Raw genomic sequence first — 11,933 nt, 5'->3', positions numbered from 1 at the left:
GAAGATACTCTACAGGAATGACAAATCCATCTAAATCATCTTGGCTCCTGGACTCTGTCCATGATTTTCAAGGCTGCGTTGAAACAATGACTGGTAAATGATCCAAGACCAGCTCAGTTAATCCCTACCATTGTGACAATGACTTGTCATAATGCTGCATCAAAGGTACATGATCTTGGGGTCATTGGCAAACACAATGTAAGTCATTTAATTTATGTACCCCTAATTGCACCGAATACATCTGTTTATCCTACAGCTATTGTAAGCAGTAATCATGAGCCTATAAACCAGAGTTACACTGTTAGCACTGAGGCGGTGTGCAACAGTAGGAAGACCACTTTATGCAGCTCACCCTGCACTATCAGCTCCAATGTAAAAAATATGACTAAGTCTACCTCTGATAATCTTCCCAGTAAAGCATGAAAAACAATCAAGCAACCCGGAAAAGTGCTAAAAATAGCCCATATTAACATATGTAGCCTAAGAAACAAGGTCCAGGAAGTCAATAACTTGCTTGTAACCGATGACATTCATATTCTGACTGTCTCTGAAACTCACTTAGATAATACCTTTGATGATACAGTGGTAGCAATACATGGTTAAAAAAATGTACTGAAAAGAAAGAACTGCCAACGGAGGTGATGTTCAGAACCACATTCCTGTAAAGCTTAGAGATGATCTAATGTTAAATACTGTTGAAGTAATATGGCTACAGGTTCATCTACATAACCTAAAGCCCATTGTTATGGGAAGCTGCTATAGACCACCAAGTGCTAACAGTCACTATTTGGATAATATGTCTGAAATTCTTGATAATCTATGTGATATCAACAGAGAAGTATATTTTCTGGGTGATTTAAATATTGACTGGCTATCATCAAGCTGCCTACTCAGGAGAAAACGTCAAACTGTAACCAGTGCCTGTTACCTGGTTCAGGTTGTCAGTCAATCTACCAGGGTAGATACAAACAGCACAGGAATTAAATCATCAACATGTATAGATCACATCTTTACTAACACTGCTGATATTTGCTTTAAAGCAGTATTCAAATCCATAGGATGTAGTGATCACAATATAATAGCCATACTGTATCTAGGAAAACCAAAGTTCCACAGGCTAGGCCTAATATAGTGCATAAGAGGTCATACAATAAGTTTTGTAGTGATGTCACGGTCTTCCTCTTCTTCATCTGAAGAGGAGAGGCGAGAAGGATCAGAGGACCAAAATGCGGTGTGGTATGTGTTCATCATGAATTTTAATAAAGAGAACATGACCACTGCAACACTATACAAAAACAATAAACGACCATGACGCTACAAATGAGACCTGTGCTGACACAAGCCACTAACATAGACAATCACCCACAAACAGTGCAACCCAGGCTACCTAAGTATGATTATCAATCAGAGACAACTAATGACACCTGCCTCTGATTGAGAACCATACTAGGCCGAAACATAGAAATACCCAAATCATAGAAAAACAAACATAGACTGCCCACCCCAACTCACGCCCTGACCATACTAAATAATGACAAAACAAAGGAAATAAAGGTCAGAACGTGACAAGTGATTCATATGTTGATGATGTAAAGAATATTTGCTGGTCTGGTGTGTAATGAGGAACAACCAGACGCTGTACTTGACGCATTTATGAAAGTACTTATTCCAGTTACTAATAAGCACGCCCCCATTAATAAGAAAATGACTGTAAAAACTGTTGAATCCCCTTGGATTGATGAGTAATTGTATGGTTGAGAGGGATGAGGCAAAAAGTATGGCAAAAAATCTGTCAGCCCAACTGACTGGCAAACATACTGCAAATTAAGAAATCAGGTGACTAAACTAAATAAAAAATAAACTACACTATGAAACAAAGATAAATTATATAAAGAATGATAGTAAAAAGCTTTGGGGCACCTTAAATTACATTTTGGGGAAAAAGCCAACTCAGCTCCTTTACTCATTGAATCAGATGGCTCATTCATCACAAAGCCCACTGATAATGCAACCTACTTTAATGACTTTTTCATTGGCAAGATAAGCAAACTTAGGGATGACATGCCAGCATCAAACACTGACACTACACATCCAACTATATTGGACCAAATTATGAAAGACAAGAAGAATAATTTTGAATTCCGTAAAGTCCGTGTGGAAGAGGTTAAAAAATGATTGTTGTCTCAACAGTGACAAGCCACTGGGGTCTGACAATCTGGATGGAAAATTACTGAGGATAATAGCAGACGATATTGCCACTCCTATCTGCCACATCTTCAATTTAAGAATACTAGAGAGCACGTGCCCTCAGGCCTGGAAGGAAGCTAAAGTCATTCCGCTTCCCAAGAATAGTAAAGCCCCCTTTACTGGCTCAAATAGCCGACCAATCAGCCTGTTACCAACCCATAGTAACCCTCCGGAAAAAAATATGTTTGACCAGATACAATTCTATTTCACAGTAAACAAATTGACAGAATTTCAGCATGGTTATAGGGGAGGACACTCAACAAGCACAGCACTTACACAAACGACTGATGATTGGCTGAGAGAAATTGCTGATTTCGGGGGCTGTCTTGTTAGACTTCAGTGCAGCTTTTGACATTATCGATCATAGTCTGCTGCTGGAGAAAGGTATGTGTTGTGGCTTTACACCCCCTGCTATAATGTGGATAAAGAGTTACTTGTCTAACAGAACACATAGGGTGTTTTTTAATGGAAGCCTCTGAAATATATTCCAGTTAGAATCAGGAGTTCCCCAGGGTAGCTGTTTAGGCCCCTTGCTTTTTTCAATTTCTACTCTTGACATGCCATTGACTTTGAGTAAAGCCAATGTCTATACACATCAGCTACTACAGCGACTGAAATGACTTCAACACTCAACAAAGAGCTGCAGTTAGTTTCAGAGTGGGTGGCAAGGAATAAGTTAGCCCTAAATATTTCTAAAACTTAAAGCATTGTATTTGGAACAAAACAATCACTAAACCTCAACTAAATCTTGTAATAAATCATGTGGAAATTGAGCAAGTTGAGATGACTATACTGCTTGGAGTAACCCTAGATTGTAAACTGTCATGGTCAAAACATATTGATGCAGTAGTAGCTAAGATGGGGAGAAGTCTGTTTATAATAAAGCGATGCTCTGCCTTCTTAACAACACTATCAACAAGGCAGGTCCTACAGGCCCTAGTTTTTTCAGTCGCGTGGTCAGGTGCCACAAAAATATACAATTGGCTCAGAACAGGACAGCATGGCTGGCCCTTGGATGTACACAGAGAGCTAATAATAATATGCATGTCAATCTCTCCTGGCTAAAAGTGGGGGAGAGATTGACTTCAAAACTACTTTTATTTGTGAGAGGTATTGACATGTTGAATGCACCGAGCTGTCTCTCTAACTACTATCACACAGCTCGGACACCCATGCATACCCCACAAGACATTCTACAAGAGGTCTATTCACAGTCCCCAAGTCCAGAGCAGACTATGGGAGGCACACAGTACTACATATAGCCATGACTACATGGAACTCCATTCCACATTAAGTAACTGACGTAAGCAGTAAAATAAGATTAAAAAAAAATAGACAAAATATCTCCTTATGGAACAGCGGGGACTGTGAAGCATACACACACACACACGATAACATACGCACTATACATACACATGGATTTAGTACTGTAGATACAGTTGAAGTTGGAAGTTTACATACACCTTAGCCAAATACATTTAAACTCAGTTTTTCAGAATTCCTGACATTTAATCCTAGTAAAAAGTCCCTGTTTTATGTCAGTTAGGATCACCACTTTATTTTAAGAATGTGAAATGCCAGAATAATAGTACAGAGAATGATTTATTTAATATTTTATTTCTTTCATCACATTCCCAGTGAGTCAGAAGTTTACATACAGTCAATTAGAATCTGGTAGCATTGCCTTCAAATTGTTTAACTTTGGTCAAATGTTTCAGGTAGCCTTCCAGAAGTTTCCCACAATAAGCTGGGTGAATTTTGGCCCATTCCTCCTGACAGAGCTGGTGTAACTGAGTCAGGATTTTAAGGCCTCCATGCTCGCACACACTTTTTTTTCAGTTCTGCGAAAACAGAGTCTTTAATCCAGTAAAGTAAAATACAATTTTCTATAGGATTGAGTTCAGGGCTTTGTAATGGTCACTCCAATGAGAGAGGGAGGGGGAGAGAGAGGGATAGAAAGAGGGAACGAACCTAATAAGACCAGCAGGGGAAACCTGACAAGACAATATATGACAAAACATGACACTTTTTCAGTTCTGCCCACACATTTTCTATAGGATTGAGTTCAGGGCTTTGTAATGGTCACTCCAATACCTTGACTTGTCCGCCTTAAGCCATTTTGCCACAACTTTGGATGTATGCTTGGGGTCATTGTCCATTTGGAAGACCCATTTGTGACCAAGCTTTAACTTCCTGACTGATGTCTTGAGATGTTGCTTCAATATATCCACATAATTTTCCCGCCTCATGATGCCATCTATTTTGCTAAGTGCACCTGTCCCTCCTGCAGCAAAGCTCCCCCACAACATCATGCTGCCACCCCCGTGCTTCACGGTTGGCATAGTATACTTCGGCTTGCAAGCCTCCCCCTTTTTCCTCCAAACATAACGATGGTCATTATGGCCAAACAGTTCTATTTTTTCTTTCATCAGACTGTTCTGGGATTGATTTGCACTTTTCGACACCAAAGTATGCCTTGAAATACATACACATGTACACTTCCAATTGACTCAAATTATTTCAATTAGCCTATCAGAAGCTTCTAAAGTCATGACATCATTTTCTGGAATTTCCCAAGCTGTTTGAAGACAGGGTCAACTTTCTGAACCACTGGAATTGTTATACAGTGAATTATAAGTGAAATAATGTGCCAGGAGAGGAGCTGGGGGAGAATGGGGAGTAGCCGTTTGTTGTGTTGCTTTCCCTTTTTGGCCATGGCCTTTTGGTCAACAGCTTAGTTTATGCTTATTTTTGTTATGCTTGTGTTTCAGTTTTACCTCTACTGGAGCTATTTTGTCGGGTGAAAGAAGACCTGTTTAGTAAAAGATATTAAAAGAAGAGGAAACACAACCAATGCATCTGGCCCTTTAATTGTATGCCTCCCGCCTGTGTTAGGGTGCTTTTGACAAGATGATCCATTCACAATTCATATCTTATATTGTGAGAACATGGCAACCATGTCCTGTGCATGTTTGGTGGGACGGTGGTGGAACATTCAGAAAAATGGACGCGTGAATGTTCTTGCAATGTCCCATAATAAGCTTTTAGACCATTGTTGTATAGTCTGAGAACATTGTAACCACGTTCTGCATAAGCTATGTTTGACATTAAGGTAATGGTCTCCTAACTTTAACACCTAAACACGCTAAAAATGTTACCAGAAAGTTTTTGCTAACATAGATAGTTAGGGGAACATTCTAACGAAAAACTAGACACAAACATTAGGAGAACATTAGGGTTACAAAAAACATGACTTGACTCACTGACTGACTTCGTGACTGATTGAGTTCATTTGAATCAAAGTTTGTTCTTTTCTCTCAGAGGTTGTAAATTACTGTAACTGGTTTGTGTAGTTAAGGACCTGCTGACTGTTAGGATTAAATGGGTTTTGAAGCCATGTGTGTTCCTTTGTGTTGTTGGACAGGGTTGAAGAGCCTAAAGGGCACACTGGACATTCCACACCGCTCTCCTTTCTGAGGCTCTTTGTGGTTCTCATGGTAACATTAATTTGAGCTCTCTCCTCTCTCTCTCCATCTCTTCTGGTCCTTGTAAATATGTGTAATAGGTTCGTTCCATGAAATGAGTGCCTTTTGAGTCCCTTTGATATTTTAAGTAGAAATTGTGCACCAATACTGCATTTTAAAAACCTGTTATATTAAATGAAGTGCCCTTTAATATAGACCACATGGAGAATTCAATCAATCTGATTTTTAATATGAATACAAACTTGCTAAAGTGCCAAAATTCAGCATTCTAGGATGTCCCTCTGTGCACCCTCTGTGCACCCTCTGTGACTTATAGAAGGATTTTAACCCACTTAACCCCACTATTTCTCCAAATTGTCACCATCATTGTAAATCCCTAGTTATTGTGTTGCAATGACAGTCATTTCTGAAGATTATAATTAATTTAATGTGATTAGTCAGTCTGTCACGAGTCCGACCGAGGGTGTTTCCCCTTCCCGGGCAGGTGGAGCTCGGCGGGCGTCGTCACCGGCCTATTAGCTGCCACTGATTGTTTTTCCTCCGCCTCCTTGTATGTTTAGTGGTAGCACCTGTTCATGTTAATTAGTTTGTCTTTATTAGACAGCCGGCCCGCCTGGTTGTTGTGCGGGATTATTTCAATGTAACCTTAGGCTCTGTTGTAGAGGTACGTGTTAGTGCCTGGTCGTGATTTTTTTCCATTGTATTTTTTGATTCCCTGTGTTTGGGAACGTAACTTTTGTGAGCACCCTGTGGTGCGTTGGTGCTATTAAAAGACGCACAGCATTGAACTCTGTCTCCTGCATTTGACTCCACACCCACGACACCCGGAGCATTACAGAATCCCGCACCACCAAATTGAATGGAGTCAGCAGGAGCAGCAGCTAACCCTCTCCCATCGATGGAGGAACGGGTTCTCCACCACACCACCGTCCTCCATCGGATCCACGATGGATCAAGTGATGGAGAGAATGGACAGATGGGAGAGGAGTGGTCTCCTCTCTCCACCTTCGGCACCCACGGTTCCGGACTCCCCATCTCCCGATTCCAGCACCCTCTGTCTGACGCTACCGAGGGCTTATGATGGAGCGGCGGCGGGTTGCCAGGGGTTTCTGCTTCAGCTGGAGCTATACCTGGCCACCATCAGACCCACTCCCTCAGGAGCAGAGAGGGTGAGTGGCCTCATCTCCTGCCTCACGGGTCATGCTCTGGAGTGGGCGAACGCAGTCTGGAATGGCCCAGACTCAGCGTGGGAGCACTATACAGAGTTTTCCTGCCGCTTCCGTGCCGTGTTTGATCACCCTCTAGACGGCCGAGCGGTGGGAGAACGACTATTTCATCTCAGGCAGGAGAGGTGGAGCGTCCAGGATTACGCGCTGGAGTTCCGGACCTTGGCAGCCGGATCTGGGTGGAACGACAGAGCCCTTATGGACCACTACAGGTGTAGTCTCCGAGAGGACGTCCGCCAGGACTTAGCATGTCGGGACACCACTCTGTCACTGGATCAGCTGATTGACATGTCCATTCGACTGGATAATCTGCTGGCTGCACGCGGGCGTTCAGAGGGTTTTGTGCGTTCCACCACCCAGCCCCTCCGCTCCCATTCCAATGGAGTTGGGAGGGGCTGCGCCGAGGGGTACCGGAGGAGGAGGCCTTCCCTGCACCAACTGTGGTCGGAGAGGACACACGTCTGATCGGTGGTGGGGGGGTCCGTCTGGGAGTAGAGATGGCAGGCGGAACGCTTCTCGGTCACCCCAGGTGAGTCAGCATCAAACTCACCCAGAACCCCTTGTTGGCCACATGTTTGTCTTAACCTTTTTCCTTCATTTTTTCTCCTCTTCCCAGCATAGGGCGCTAGTCGATTCAGGCGCAGCTGGGAACTTTATGGATCGCGGACTCGCCCTTAAGTTAGGGGTTCCGCTGGTGCCGATTGATTCTCCTTTCCCCGTGTACTCCCTAGATAGCCGGCCATTAGGGTCAGGGATGGTCAGGGAGACCACGGTCCCACTGGACATGGTTACGCAGGGGAATCATAGGGAGCGTATCAGTTTCTTTATTATTGATTCGCCTGCATTTCCAGTGGTGCTGGGGACTCCCTGGCTGGCCCGGCACAATCCTAAAATTTCGTGGAGACAGGGGGTTCTCCAGGGGTGGTCAGAGGAGTGTTCTGGAAGGTGTTTGGGAGTTTCCATCGGTGCCACGTCGGTGGAGAGTCCAGACCAGGGTTCCACGGTGTGCATTCCCCCCGAGTATGCCGATTTGGCAATTGCTTTCAGTAAAGTGAAAGCGACTAAATTACCACCTTATCGACCGGGAAGGGATTGTAAGATAGATCTCCAGGTAGACGCTGCGCTTCCCAAGAGTCACGTGTACCCGCTGTCCCAGGAGGAGACGTTGGCAATGGAGACATATGTCACGGAGTCGCTGGGACAGGGCTACATTCGGCCCTCCAATTCACCCGTCTCCTCAAGTATCTTTTTTGTGAGGAAAAAGGAGGGAGGTTTGCGTCCGTGTATCGATTATAGAGGTCTAAACGCCATCACAGTGGGGTATAGTTACCCTCTACCTCTCATCGCTACGGTGGTGGAATCGTTCCACGGAGCGCAGTTCTTCACAAAACTGGATCTCAGGAGCATGTATAGTCTGGTGCATTCGGAAGGGAGATGAGTGGAAAACTGCATTTAGTACTACATCCGGCCACTATGCGTACCTCGTCATGCCATATGGGTTAAAAAAATGCTCCAGCCGTTTTTCAATCTTTTGTAGACAAGATTCTCAGGGACCTGTGCGGGCAGGGAGTGGTTGTTTATATCAATGACATTCTGATCTACTTGCCCACTCACACCGCGCATGTGTCTCTGGTGCTCAAGGTGCTTGGTAGACTGCTGGAGCATGACCTATACGTCAAGGCTTATTTCAATGTAACCTTCGGCTCTGTTGTAGAGGTACGTGTTAGTGCCTGGTCGTGATTTTTTCCATTGTATTTTTTGATTCCCTGTGTTTGGGAACGTAACTTTTGTGAGCACCCTGTGGTGCGTTGGTGCTATTAAAAGACGCACAGCATTGAACTCTGTCTCCTGCATTTGACTCCACACCCCCGACACCCGGAGCATTACACAGTCATTTACATCTGTCCCTCATTTTAAGGACAAACCTGTTACGTGAAACTTTTCCTTTAAAACTTTTTTTTTCTCAGAAGAATGCTTTGAACATATAATAGTCAAATCAAAGTGGAAAAGCTGGTTGAACTGGCTCCACTCCATTTAGCCATTTGCCCGTGTTTTGTGGTGGAAAACTGAGCGGGTCGAGCATAACACGTCAACCCTGTTACGCACAGATAGGCAGGCTAGAAATAATTTAACAATTTATTTAAAATTGACATGCAAGGACAGTTTCCAAGAGACCATTCCCTTCATGTCAAATAGAACTTACCCAGAACGTGATTACCATGTTCTGAGAATATTCAATATTAATGTTCTCGACATGTTTCATGGGAACGTTGCAAGAAAATTAATGTGTCCAGTTTTCTAAGGGTTATGAGAGAATTCCATCAATGTTCCACCAAAATACACAAAACATGGGTGCCATGTTCTCAGAATATAATATATAAATGTTCTAGACACGTTTTATGGGAACATTGCATGAACATTCCTGTGTTGCCTGATGGTTCCAAAGAAACTTTCTTGTTTCATCATTACACATGTTGCTGTGGCCGAGCCCATCAATTGTCTGATTGGTGAACCACTGATCCATTCACTGCCCTATGTTTACACAAATAATGCATTTAATGTAAAGTGTTTCTAAATGTCCATATTTGACACACTTTGACATACTGTCACACCCTGGTCTTAGTATTTTGTGTTTTCTTTATTATTTAGGTTAGGCCAGGGTGTGACATGGGTTTATTATGTGGTGTGTTTTGTCTTGGGGTTTTTGTAGGCATTGGGATTGTGGCTGAGTGGGGTTATCTAGTATAGTCTATGGCTGTCTGGAGTGCTTCTCAATCAGAGGCTGGTGTTTATCGTTGTCTCTGATTGGGAACCATATTTAGGCAGCCATATTGTTTGAGTGTTTCGTGGGTGATTGTTCCTGTCTTTGTGACACCAGATAGGACTGTTTTTTTATTTTTTTTAACAGTTCTTGTTTTGTAGATTGTTTGTACATCTTTATTAAAGATGTACAAAACTAACCACGCTGCATTTTGGTCCGCCTCTCTTTCCCCAGAAGAAAACCATTACAGAATCACCCACCAACCAAGGACCAAGCGGCGTGGTAAACATAGGCAGCAGGAGGAACAACAGGTGCAGCAGGAGCAAAGGCAGCAGGAGAAGCAACAGGTGCAGCAGGAGCAAATGCAGCAGCAAAAGCAGCAGCAGGAGGAGCTAGCACGGCAGAGCGGCTAGAAGCCCGAGAGGCAGCCCCAAAAATTTATTGGGGAGGAGGCACAGGGAGAGTGTGGCAGAGTCAGGAGTCAGACCTGAGCCAAGTCCCCCTGTTTACCGTAAGGAGCCATGGATGGAATTGGAGCTGTCGGCAAAGCTGAGTCTGACAGTGTTGAGGATGTATTGGACAGAATAGAGAGAAGGCTGTTGGTTTGGCATATTATGCAAGGCATTTGCCCTGAGGTGCGTGTCCCCAGCCCGGTACAACCAGTGCCGGCACCCCGCACCAGGCTGTCTCTCCGTCCCATCAACACAGGTGCTCCCGCCTGTCAGGCGCAACCAGAGTTTCTGCCCCTCAGTCCAGAGGCGCCAGAGCCCCTCAGTCCAGAGGCGCCAGAGCCCCTCAGTCCAGAGGCACCAGAGCCGGAGCTTCCCGTCTGCCCAGCGCCGTCAGTGCCGCCAGTCTGCAAGGAGCCACCAATCTGCCCAGCGCCGCCAGTGCTGCCAGTCTGCAAGGAGCCACCAGTCTGCCAGGAGACGCCAGTGCCGCCAGTCTGGCAGGAGCCGCCAGTCTGCCAGGAGCGGCCAGTGCCGCCAGTCAGCCAGGAGCCGCCAGTCAGCCAGGAGCCGTCAGATCCGTCAGTCAGCCAGGATCCACCAGAGCCGCCAGTCTGCCAGGATCCGTTAGATCCGCCAGTCAGCCAGGAGACGCCAGTCAGCCAGGATCTGCCAGTGCCGCCAGTCAGCCAGGTGCCGCCAGTCTGCCAGGATCCGCCAGTCAGCCAGGATCCGCCAGAGCCGCCAGTCAGCCAGGATCTTCCAGTCAGCCAGGATCTGCCAGAACTGCCAGTCAGCCAGGATCTGCCAGAACTGCCAGTCAGCCAGGATCTGCCAGAACTGCCAGTCAGCCAGTATCTGCCAGTCAGCCAGGATCTGTCGGAACCGCCAGTCAGCCAGGATCTGCCAGAACTGCCAGTCAGACAGGATCTGCCAGTCAGCCAGGATCTGTCGGAACCGCCAGTCAGCCAGGATCTGCCAGAACTGCCAGTCAGACAGGATCTGCCAGTCAGCCAGGATCTGTCGGAACCGCCAGTCAGCCAGGATCTGCCAGTCAGCCAGGATCTGTCGGAACCGCCAGTCAGCCAGGATCTGCCAGTCAGCCAGGATCTGTCGGAACCGCCAGTCAGCCAGGATCTGCCAGGATCTGCCAGAAAAACCAGCCAGCCAGGATCTGCCAGATCCATCAACCTGCCCGAGCTACCCCTCAGTCCCGAGCTACCCCTCAGTCCCGAGCTACCCCTCAGTCCCGAGCTACCCCTCAGACCCGAGCTACCCCTCAATCCAGTGGGGCTCTTGGTGAGGGTTACTAGGCCAAGGTCGGTGGCGACGGTCGCCAATCAAAGGACGCGATGCATGCGGACCAAGACTTTGTTAGAGTGGGGTCCACGTCCCGCCACCACCGTGGACAGACGCCCACCCGGACCCTCCCCTATGGGTTTTGGTGTGTGGCTGGGAGTCCACACCTTGGGTGGGGGTTCTGTCATGCCCTGGTCTTAGTATTTTGTGTTTTGTCTTGAGGTTTTTGTAGGTATCGGGATTGTGGCTTAGTGGGGTTATCTAGTATAGTCTATGGCTGTCTAGAGTGGTTCTCAATCAGAGGCAGTTGTTTATCGTTGTCTCTGATTGGGAAACATATTTTAGGCATCCATATTCTTTGAGTGTTTCGTGGGTGATTGTTCCTGTTTTTGTGGCACCAGATATGACTGTTTTGTTTTTTTCTTGTTTTGTAGATGTTGTATTTTCATCTTTATTAAAGATGTAC

The sequence above is a fragment of the Oncorhynchus gorbuscha genome, linkage group LG07, assembly GCF_021184085.1.
Source record: "Oncorhynchus gorbuscha isolate QuinsamMale2020 ecotype Even-year linkage group LG07, OgorEven_v1.0, whole genome shotgun sequence".
NCBI lineage: Eukaryota > Metazoa > Chordata > Actinopteri > Salmoniformes > Salmonidae > Oncorhynchus > Oncorhynchus gorbuscha.
Note: the sequence above shows the minus strand (reverse complement) of the source record.